Below are 12,652 nucleotides of genomic sequence, written 5' to 3'. Positions count from 1 at the left end.
TTATATCAAATTGATATGCTAATTAATTAAACTGATCAATTAAACCACCCCTCCCCCTGCCCTCCCCTTAACCTGTTGTTCTGCCAAGTGGTTTATGACCCCATGGCGGTTGACCTGGCGGTTTATTTATGACCCCCTAGGGATAATCTATACTTTGAGAACCCCCCCCCCCCCCCCCACCCATCTGACTTCCCTCTACCTCCCCACCCCTTTGTGGAAAAGAACACTTTTGTTTGTCACCCCTCCCCAATTCTGTTCTGAGCCTCTTTTTGCCGTCCTAGGAAGCCCCCCAGACCTCACCTCACCTCCCTCACTCCCCCCCCCCCCCCTCCCCTCACCACCAGGAAGTAGGCAGGAAAAAGTCTGTACCGAGCTGCTGAAGAGGAAGGATCTCATAACACGAAATTGAAGTCAATGTCAGTTGACATAATAACATATTATTAATTTCAATTTGCATATTCTTTATTTAATCAGTTTGTTGGAGACAGCGCTTCTCCTCTCCCCTCCCCTACTTGGGTAAAGATCAGGTCTGCACCCCCTGCCCCCCTTTCCATGATGTGATATCTGTGAGCACCGAGAAATGGAATGAAGTGCGATATGTTAGCTGCTGTTTTGGGTTACCTAGCATCACCAAATGCCAGCTCCCAGAACTACCGCAAGACTGTAGTGTGTGAGGCGCCTGTCCTCTGGGCCATACAGAGATTTTAGATTAGATTAGATTAATATTTGTTCCATAGATCATGAATACGACATTTCGTAATGATGTGGAATGTGTCAGGTTAATAAAAAGTGACACTTAATATTTTTAATTTCTTTGTGGGGGTTTAGGAAATTACCCACTTATTATATCCAAAAATTCATCTAATGAGTAGAAGGAGTTGCCATTAAGAAATTCTTTTAATTTCCTTTTAAATGCTATATGGATATCTGCCAGACTTTTGATGCTATTAGGTAAGTGACCAAAGACTTTTGACAGCATAATTTACCCCCTTATGAGCCAAAGTTAGATTTAACCTTGAGTAGTGAAGATCATCCTTTCTCCTAGTGTTGTAGCCATGTACACTGCTATTACTTTTGAATTCGTTCGGATTGTTAATAACAAATTTCATAAGTGAACATATATATGGTGAGGCTACAGTGAAGATGTCTAGCTCTTTAAATAAGTGTCTGCAGGATGATCTTGAATGAGTTCCAGCAATTATTCTGATTGCACGCTTTTGTGCAATGAACACTCTTTTACTCAGTGATGAGTTACCCCAGAATATGATGCCATACGAAAGCAGAGAATGAAAATAGGCGTGGTAAGCTAATTTACTGAGATGTATATCGCCAAAATTTTCAATGACCTCAGTAGCATAAAAAGCTGAACTCAAACGTTTCAGCGGATTCTCAGTGTGTTTTTTTCCAGTTCAACCCCTCATCAATGCATACACCTAGAAATTTTGAATATTCTACCTTAGCTACCGATTTCTGATCGAAGTCCATATTTATTAATGGTGTCAATCCATTTACTGCGTGGAACTGTATATACTGTGTTTTGTCAAAGTTTAATGAGAGCCCATTTGCGGAGAATCACTTAATGATTTTCTGAAAAACATCGTTTACAATTTCACCAGTTAATTCTTATCTGTTGGGTGTGATAGCTATACTATTATCATCGGCAAAAACTACCAGCTTTGCATCTGCATGAATATAGAATGGCAAGTCATTAATACATATTAAGAACAGCAGAGGCCCCCAAGACTGAACCTTGTGGGACTCCATTCTTGATTGTTCCCCAGTCTGAGAAATCACCAGTTTTTGCATATTATGTGAACTGCTTATTTCAACTTTCTGCGCTCTTCCAGTTAGGTATGATTTAAACCATTTGAGCACTGTGCCATTCATACCACAGTACTTGAACTTATCTAGAAGTATTCCATCATTTTCACAATCAAAAGCCTTTGATAGACCACAAAAAATCCCAACGGGTGACTTCCAGTTACTCAGAGCAATTAATATTTCATTAGTGAAAGTATATATAGCTTTTTCCGTTGAAAAACCTTTCTGGAAACCAAACTGAGATTTTGTTAAAACTTTATTTTTACAAAGGTGTGAAGCTACTCTACAATACATTACTTTTTCAAGAATTTTGGATAAGGCAGTCAGAAGAGAGATTGGGCAGTAGTTGTTGACATCAGATGTATCCCCTTTTTTATGCAGCGGTTTAACAATGATATACTTCAGTCTATCTGGGAAAATACCCTGCTTCAGAGAGCTATTACATATGTGGCTAAGAATCCCACTTATTTCTTGGGAACAAGCTTTTTTATCCTGCTGGAAATGCCATCAATTCCATGTGAAACCCCTGTCAGGGACCATACAGCTCACTGGAGAGAATATGCTGCCTGAGGCCGCACAGCCCATTACTGGGAGTTGTGGCCTTTGATACCAGTCTGAGCAGACACATGTGCCTACCTGCCTGATCTCCTTTTGTTCTCACAGCCCTGAACAAAGCATCAGGTGGTGGCATTTCTTTGGCCAGGAAATTCCAGACTTGCTTCCCAGCTGTCTCTCTGTCTCTCTCTCTCTCTCTCTCTCTCTCTCTCTCTCTCTCTCTCTCTCAGGCGGTTAGTTCCTGTTTGCCACCTCCTCTCCCTCCTTGTGAATTGGTGGGAAACGCTCAGTCTTCATTGAGCTGCTGGACTGGGAGGATTTCATGAACACAAAATGGGTGGTAAATTCGGGGAATATGTTTATTTATTTCAACATTAATAAATTAAACTAATTAAATTTGTGGGAAATAATGGACTGTGGTACTCTGTAGTTGGGCAGCAATCATAGCCCTTTTTTATGACGTCAGAGGACAAAGGGGGACCTGGCACAATTACGATGTTGAAAATGGCGGGAAATAGTCCTTTTGCACTACGCTATTCACGTCAATTACTCAACACTTTATGGGAGTCAAATATATAGCCTAAAACACTCACCGCCTTCTTACAATGATTCTTCTTCGTAATAAAACGTACATAAGCTCTTCACATTTGAGAATCGCACACATACATTTTGCAAGTCAAGTAATTACATTTCCGCCACAAATAGAGCATAGCACTGAATTTGTCCGAGGTTGTTTATGCTCTGACGATTGAGAACACAAGGACTCTCCTCCACAGGCTGGTCGATTCACCGCCACCACAACGTTTCCACCTTATGCTAAACATATCTGGCCACAAAAAACCTTCCTATCACACACAGTTGTGCTCGCGAAGCATGCTCCATCTGCCGACTGCAAGAGTGCCGGGACCCATGGCCGTGCCAGCTGGGAGAGGACTAGACTCCCGCACATGCGTCAGTCACGCCGGCAGTTGTGCCCCCGTCTCCCAGTATCCGCACACCAGCTGTACCATAACTCAAAGGCCAGAGGGTCGTCACCTTAGCCGGCCAGCCGACGACCAATTAGTTTACATGGGTTGAATAATCGACCAGCGCAAACACTCGCCATCTTGTATCTTATCAAATTTCCACATAAAAATCAAAGAATACACACAACACATGTGTGTGCTTCTGACGCCGCTCTCCAGTATAATGTTTAGTTCGCTATTCAGCTGTCCAGATGGTGCCGCAAGCACCGCCATCGGGAGCTGCCCCCACAACTGCGGGCAAGAGCCGACTAGCCGGAGCATTTCTTTGTACCCGTCGGTCATGCGAGGCTGCGGTAAGCCACGGCTTCCGGTCGGCCGAAGCCTCATGACCAGTTCTACACTGGCCGTGGCGCACTGCAGGACAAGCAAGTGCGGCTTGAACGTACAGTTCTAATTGAAATCCCACCCCTGACATAGAATCTCCCCAGTTTAAAAAATCCACTTTACCCTCTAATTTCTCATGCAAAATGCGGAGTCCAACCTTTTATACTACACTACAGGCCATTAAAATTACTACACCACGAAGATGACGTGCTACAGACGCGAAATTTAACCGACAGGTAGAAGATGCTGTGATATGCAAATGATTAGCTTTTCAGAGCATTCACACAAGGTTGGCGCCGGTGGTGAAAACCACAACGTGCTGACATGAGGAAAGTTTCCAACCGATTTCTCATACACAAACACCAGTTGATCGGCGTTACCTGGTGAAACGTTGTTGTGATGCTTCGTTTAAGGAGGAGAAATGCGTACCATCACGTTTCCGACTTCGATAAAGGTTGGATTGTAGCCTATCGCGATTGCGGTTCATCGTATCGCGACATTGCCGCTCGCGTTGGTCGAGATCCAAAGATTGTTAGCAGAATATGGAATCGGTGGGTTCAGGAGGGTAATACGGAACGCCGTTCTGGATCCCAACGGCATCGTATCACTAGCAGTCGAGATGACAGGCATCTTAACCGCATGGCTGTAACGGATCGTGTAGCCACGTTTCGATCCCTGAGTCAACAGATGGGGACGTTTGCAAGACAACAACCATCTGCACGAACAGTTCGACGACGTTTGCAGCAGCATGGACTATCAGCTCGGAGACCATGGCTGCAGTTACCCTTGACGCTGCATCACAGACAGGAGCACCTGCGATGGTGTACTCAACGACGAACCTGAGTGCACGAATGGCAAAACGCCTTTTTACCCGATGAATCCAGGTTCTGTTTACAGCATCATATTGGTCGCATCTGTGTTTGGCGACATCACGGTCAACGCACATTGGAAGCGTGCATTTGTCATCGCTATACTGGCGTATCACCCGGCGTGATGGTATGGGATGCCATTGGTTACACGTCTCGGTCACCTTTTGTTCGCATTGACGGCACTTTGAACAGTGGCCGTTTCAGATTTGTTACGACCCGTGGCTCTACCCTTCATTCGATCCCTGCGAAACCCTACATTTCAGCAGGATAATGCACGACCGCATGTCTCAGGTTCTGTACGGGCCTCTCTGGACACAAAAAATGTTCGACTGCTGCCCTGGCCAGCACATTCTCCAGATCTCCCTCCAATTGAAAACTGCATGGGCAGCTGTACCTGTACACGCCATCCAGCTGTTTGACTCAATGCCCAGGCGTATCAAGGCCGTTATTACGGCCAGAGGTGGTTGTTCTGGGTACTGATTTCTCAGGATCTATGCACCCAAACTGCGTGAAAATGTAATCACATGTCAGTTCTAGTATAATATATTTGTCTAATGAATACCCGTTTATCTTCTGCATTTCTTCTTGGTGTAGCAATTTTAACGGCCAGTAGTGTAGTTATTTTCGAGAAGAGAAGAAATCAGAGCGTACAAAGGCCTTCACATCGCTAAAGTATTGTTCTTTGTTTGGTCTTGCCCACTCGTCCCGTATAGGGAGCCTAAAGGATGCTGCATTCTAGGAATGCTATACAACAATTCAAGGAAATAGCTTTAGTAGTTTTATTTCAATAAAACAGACTGACAATACTTAACTTTCGATTTAGGACAAGTGTCGCAAGCAATGGGCGACAGGCAATATAAATCAGAGTCCTGTGATATACGCAGTGTTCAGGCAAGTGTGTCACACAGTTTGTGGATCACTAACAACTGTTCTCGTAGCACTTTTTACTAGGCTGCACTAATACTCCGTGTATCCTATCCGCTTCTCTGGTCTTGCGTTCTTCTTCTTCGTTCCGGCGCTTGTGATTACCCCAGAACATTCTTAGTGTGAAAATCCTGCACTAGATTATGACATGGCTATATTTTTTCTAAGCATTTTCTCATCCAGTAAAAAAATCTGTTCTTACCAGCTTAATACCTGTTACGTTCTCCATCACAAGACTAGAATGTTAAACTCATTTTTGGCTCATGATGGAGTCCTAAGAGCATGCTCTAGCTCTGTCACAGGATGCCTTATCACTTTCGAACTCTCTTAACGTAGCCAAATGCCTCATCATCTACGAAGTCTTTTAAGGTAGCCAAACACCAGCACAGAGGAGTTGTAAGTTAATACTACGAATACGAAGTGCAAAATGGCTAAGCAGGGATGGCTAGAGGACAAATGTAAGGATGTAGAGGCTTATCTCACTAGGGGTAAGATGGATACTGCCTACGGGATTATTAGAGAGACCTTTGGAGAAAAGAGAACCACTTGCATGAATATCACGAGCTCAGATGGAAACCCAGTTCTAAGCAAAGAAGGGAAAGCAGAAAGGTGGAAGGAGTATATAGAGGGTCAATACAAGGACGATGTACTTGAGGACAATATTATGGAAATGCAACAGGATGTAGATGAAGATGAAATGGGAGATACGATACTGCGCGAAACGTTTGACAGAGCACTGAAAGACCTGAGTCGAAACAAGGCCCCGGGAGTAGACAACATTCCATTACAACTACTGATGGCCTTGGGAGAGCCATTCCTGAAAAACTCTACCATCTGGTGAGCAAGGTGTATGAGACAGGTGAAATACCCTCAGACTTCAAGAAGAATATAATAATTCCAATCCCAAAGAAAGCAGGTGTTGACATATGTGTAAATTACCGAACTATCAGTTTAATAAGTCACAGCTGCAAAATACTAACACGAATTCTTTACAGACGAATGGAAAAACTGGTAGAAACCGACCTCGGGGAAGATCTGTTTGGATTCCGTAGAAATATTGGAACACGTGATGCAATACTGACCTTACGACTTATCTTAGAAGGAAGATTAAGGAAAGGCAAACCTACGTTTCTAGCATTTGTAGAGTTAGAGAAAGCTTTTGACAATGTTGACTGGAATACTCTCTTTCAAATTCTGAAGGTGCCAGGGTTAAAATACAGGGAGCGAAAGTCTATTTACAACTTGTACAGAAACCAGATGGCAGTTATAAGAGTCGAGGGACATGAAAGGGAAGCAGTGGTTGGGAAGGGAGTGAGACAGGGTTGTAGCCTCTCCCCGATGTTATTCAATCTGTATATTGAGCAAGAAGTGAAGGAAACAAAAGAAAAATTCGGAATAGGAATTAAAATCCATGGAGAAGAAATAAAAACTTTGAGGTTCGCCGATGACATTGTAATTCTATCAGAGACAGCAAAGGACTTGGAAGAGCAGTTGAACGGAATGGACAGTGTCTTGAAAGGTGGAAATAAGATGTACATCAACAAAAGCAAAACGAGGATAATGGAATGTAGTCGAATTAAGTCGGGTGATGCTGAGGGAATTAGATTAGGAAATGAGACACTTAAAGTAGTAAAGGAGTTTTGCTATTTGGGGAGCAAAATAACTGATGATGGTCGAAGTAGTGAAGATATAAAATGTAGACTGACAATGGCAAGGAAAGCATTTCTGAAGAAGAGAAATTTGTTAACATCGAGTATAGATTTAAGTGTCAGGAAGTCGTTTCTGAAAGTATTTGTATGGAGTGTAGCCATGCATGGAAGTGAAACATGGACGATAAATAGTTTGGACAAGAAGAGAATAAGAGCTTTCGAAAAGTGGTGCTACAGAAGAATGCTGAAGATTAGATGGGTAGATCACATATCTAATGAGGAGGTATTGAATAGGATTGGGGAGAAGAGAAATTTGTGGCACAACTTGACTAGAAGAAGGGATCGGTTGGTAGGACATGTTCTGAGGCATCAAGGGATCACAAATTTAGCATTGGAGGACAGCGTGGAGGGTAAAAATCGTAGAGGGAGACCAAGAGATGAATACACTAAGCAGATTCAGAAGGATGTAGGTTGCAGTAAGTACTGGGAGATGAAGAAGCTTCCACAGGATAGGGTAGCATGGAGAGCTGCATCAAACGAGTCTCAGGACTGAAGACCACAACAACAACGAATACTTTATAAATTCTGCAACATAGCTGATTTTATTACGGTGGCCGTCTCTCCCTGAGTAGGTGGGAGACTAAAATTTCGTTAAAAGATCTCGCCACAACAAAACAAAACAAAAAATTCCTGATTATCAGTCCAACTCGCGAATCATATCCGTGGCACTCTCACCTTCACTTCCAACCGCTCAGCGCCACGTCGTTGATATCAAACTGATTGACTAATTAGTTACATTGAACATCAGAGCTCCTTTGCATGGTGAATAATTTCTTTCCTGGAGTCGGAATACACTTTCCACAACACTATTGGGAACCGGCACTTGAAGCTGACTGCTGGCAACATACGACTCGCATGAACATAAGATGCGAGAAATTAACGCTCATATGGAGGAATGTAGATAATCTTTTTTTTTTCCTCGCTTTATTTATGAGTGGAGCAGGAAAGCACCCTTTGATGGTTTGCGAAGTATGCATATAGATGTAGATGTAAATTTAGTTTACCTGTTAAGATGTCAGCCGGCCGGGGTGGCCGTGCGGTTCTAGGCGCTACAGTCTCGAACCGCGCCACCGCGACGGTCGCAGGTTCGAATCCTGCCTCGGGCATGGATGTGTGTGATGTCCTTAGGTTAGTTAGGTTTAAGTAGTTCTCAGTTCTAGGGGACTGATGACCTTAGAAGTTAAGTTCCATAGTGCTCAGAGCCATTTGAACCATTCTTTATTAAGATGTCAGTCTATCCGTTTATCGACATGTAAAACGCACAGAAGAATCCTGTCTCTTATTTATTTCTGCTGCTGATTGTCTCTTAGTAAAAACCTTCGTATTAGCCCCTAATTTCTCACTGCAGTCACTTCATGAGATGTGTGCGAGAGGCTGTAATGTGTTTGCACATACACTTAAAAGAAGCGGTATAGAGCTCACCTTCCAACTCCCTTTTCATCAAAATTTCGCTTACTTGCTATATTCGCACGAATCTTCCAGTCTTCTGTGTATAGCATTTGAATCCACCTGAGTAAGAGTTGCCCGCCAAGTCACACATCCCATCACGTTCTGGTACCACTGTGCCATTAGTTAGAAGACCTCCACAGGTCACTGACTAGGTAGAGAGCTATCACGATGAGAAAAATAGCACGCTAATGAAATTCACAGCCATGCAGATTATACGTGAAATGCACAAAGAAATTCAGAAGCATAGCAGCTACAACTCGACATCATCGAAATTATTGTCTATAAATATCACCCTGTAAGTATCTTAATCTCCTTTATAGTATTTATACGTTTACTACGCTAGAAATACGACAGAGCAATGGTGACAGAGTCCTCATTGACAGCATAGTGTTTCGTGAGAAATACGTCACCTTTTTTCGAATGGAGAATTCCTCCATAGTACGAATATAGCCGGCAGGTGTGGCCGTGCGGTTAAAGGCGCTTCAGTCTGGAACCGCGTGACCGCTATCGTCGCAGGTTCGAATCCTGCCTCGGGTATGGTTGTGTGTGATGTCCTTAGATTAGTTAGGTTTAATTAGGGATTGAAACAAATCTTCAGTTTACGAAAGAAGTTCAACAGCACAATTCTAGCACATTGTATCACCAACCACAGCTATCAGTTATAAATTTTCACCAATCACCAGAAATTTTATCTCCACCAAGTTGTATCTCAGTCCTAGGTAATTGCATTGATGAACTAAAGTCACCCAACCCAATTGACATAATCTGCCTCTCTGAACACCATGTGACCACTGGTATAGGAACTAGGCCTAAGCACAATGAGAAACTCAGACAGGAGAGTACTGCAAATGTTAGAATAAGGAAAGGTTCTCATAAAAGTATAATTAAAAATAATGTAAGTATATTTCATCAAAATATTGGGAGTTTAAAGAATAAAGTAGATGAGCTTCTGGTTTGTTTGGAAGATTTAGAAGCTGAGAATGAAATAGATATACTATGCCTGTCTGAGCATCACATTGTTACTGATATGGATAAGGTAAATGTAAGTGGTTATAAGCTCTCTGCACATGTAATGAGAGAAAATATGGAGAAAGGAGGAGTTGCCATATATGTCAAAAGTTATCATTGTGCAAAAAGTATAGAAACAAAAAAGTTTTGTGTAGAGAAACATATAGAAGCATGTGCCTGTGAGCTTAAATTAAATAAAGGCACATTTATAATTGTAACTGTATATAGGTCCCCAACAGGAAATTTTCATCTATTTCTGAAAAATTTGGACTCCTTGTTGTGCTATCTGTCAGACAGGGGGAAGCAAATTATTATTTGTGGGGACTTCAATGTAGATTCTCTGAAAGAGGGTAATAGGAAAAATGACCTTGAAGTATTACTCGGTTCTTTCAATTTGACAACCGTTATTGATTTTCCTACTCGGGTGGTAAAGAATAGCAGCTCACTGGTAGATAACTTCTTTATAGACCAAGATAAGTTTAACCAGATAAATGCTCAGCCTGTTGAGAATGGTCTTTCTGATCATGGTGCACAGCTAGTTACAATATATGACATAGCTCCATTCAGCAATACTAAACAGTCCTCCAAAGTAGTACGTTCAGTCAACAATTTAACAATTGCAAATTTCAGGGAAAGCCTACAGCAGTTAGACTGGGATGAGGTGTACCGTGAACCTGATGCCAATTTAAAATGTAATTTATTTCATGACATTTTTGTAAATACATTTGAAAACTGCTTCCCCAAGAAAATAGTTAAATATACTCGTAAGAAACCTTGTAACAAACCATGGCTTACTAAGGGTATAAAAATATCTTGTAACCGAAAAAGGGAAATGTATCTGACAGCAAGAAAGAGTAGTGACCCAGAAACTATCAAAAATTATAAAAACTACTGTGTTATATTAAGAAAAGTTATTAAAAAATCCAGGAGTATGTGTATCATGTCTGAAATCAGCAACTCTGATAATAAAATTAAAACAATTTGGAATATTATTAAAAGAGAAACAGGTCAACCAAGAGCAGAGGAAGACAGTATTACCATCAAATTGAATGAAAACCTTACGAACAAAAAGTCAGAAGTTGAAAATATTTTTAATAATCATTTTCTAAATGTTGTGGATATAGTAGGATCCAGGTGTTCATTAGAAGATGCTAGGCTGTTAATGGAAGAGGCCATACCGATGCAATTTGATACAATTGAAATCTCACCCACTTCTCCCTCTGAAATTAGGAAAATAATAAACTTGCTTAAAAGCAAAAACTCACATGGAATTGATGGCTTTTCCAGCAAAATACTAAAAGCTTGTTCTCAACAGATAAGTAAGATTCTCAGCCACCTGTGTAATAGCTCTCTGGAACAGGGCATTTTCCCTGATAGACTGAAATATATACCTTTGCATAAAAAGGGGGATAGATCTGATGTCAACAATTACCGTCCAATCTCCCTTCTAACAGCTTTATCCAAAAATTTTTAAGAAAGTAATGTATTCAAGAGTAGCTTCACATATCTGTAAAAATGAAGTACTAACAAAATGTCAGTTTGGTTTCCAGAAAGGTTTTTCAACAGAAAATGCCATATATGCTTTCACCAGTCAAATTTTGAATGATCTGAATAACCGAACACCACCCATTGGGATTTTTTGTGATCTCTCAAAGGCTTTTGATTGTGTAAATCATGAAATTCTGCTAGACAAGCTCAGGTATTGTGGCATGAGTGGGACAGTGCACAAATGGTTTAATTCGTACCTAACTGGAAGAGTGCAGAAAGTTGAAATAAGTAGTTCTCGTAACATGCAAAGATCAGCACATTCCTCAAACTGGGGAACTATCAAGAATGGGGGTCCACAAGGGTCAGTCTTGGGTCCTTTGTTGTTCTTATTATATATTAATGACTTGCCATTCTATATTCATGAAGAGGCAAAGTTAGTTCTCCTCGCTGATGATACAAGTATAGTAATCACACCTGAGAAACAAGAATTAACTGATGAAATTGTCAATACTGTCTTTCAGAAAATTACTAAGTGGTTCCTTGTAAACGGACTCTCACTGAATTTTGATAAGACACAGTACATACAGTTCTGTACAGTGAATGGTATGACGCCATTAATAAATATAGACCTTAATCAGAAGCATATAGCTAAGGTAGAATATTCAAAATTTTTAGGTATGTCCATTGATGAGAGATTAAGTTGGAAGAAACACATTGATGATCTGCTGAAACGTTTGAGTTCAGCTACTTATGCAATAAGGGTCATTCCAAATTTTGGTGATAAACATCTTAGTAAATTAGCTTACTACGCCTATTTTCACTCATTGCTTTCATATGGCATCATATTTTGGGGTAATTCATCACTGAGGAATAAAGTATTTATTGCACAAAAGCGTGTAATCAGAATAATAGCTGGAGTCCACCCAAGATCATCCTGCAGACATTTATTTAAGGATTTAGGGATATTCACAGTAGCTTCTCAGTATATATACTCTCTTATGAAATTTGTTATTAACAACCAAACCCAATTCAAAAGTAATAGCAGTGTGCATAACTACAATACTAGGAGAAAGGACGATCTTCACTATTCAAGACTAAATCTAACTTTGGCACAGAAAGGGGTGAATTATACTGGCACTAAAGTCTTTGGTCACTTACCAAATAGTATCAAAAGTCTGACAGATAACCAACAAGTATTTAAGAAGAAATTAAAAGAATTTCTGAATGACAACTCCTTCTACTCCATAGAGGAATTTTTAGATATAAATTAAGAAAAAAAAGAAAAAAAAACAAAAATATTAAAAAAAAATAAAAAATAAAAAATAAAGAAAAACAAAAAAACACAAAAAATAAAGTTGTTATATTAACTTAAGTATGTTGTTAAATTAACCTAATTATGTCATGTATTGGAAAATTCGACTCGTTCCACATCATTACGAAATATCGTATTCATGATCCATGGAACTAGTATTAATCTAAT

At 40.7% G+C, this 12,652-nt stretch overlaps 1 protein-coding gene and 1 pseudogene across 1 annotated transcript in view; both read left to right on the top strand.

Moving 5' to 3' along the window:
• Positions 1–12,652, top strand: part of LOC124593922 (gustatory receptor for sugar taste 64f-like) — a 122,268-nt gene that overhangs the window by 43,016 nt on the left and 66,600 nt on the right. The window lies entirely within an intron of this gene.
• Positions 5,675–5,854, top strand: LOC124596708 (annotated as a pseudogene).

This window comes from Schistocerca americana, chromosome 2 (assembly GCF_021461395.2).
Source record: "Schistocerca americana isolate TAMUIC-IGC-003095 chromosome 2, iqSchAmer2.1, whole genome shotgun sequence".
Taxonomy (NCBI): domain Eukaryota; kingdom Metazoa; phylum Arthropoda; class Insecta; order Orthoptera; family Acrididae; genus Schistocerca; species Schistocerca americana.
The sequence above is the reverse complement of the archived record's forward strand: the minus strand, read 5'-3'. Positions and strand labels throughout refer to the sequence as shown.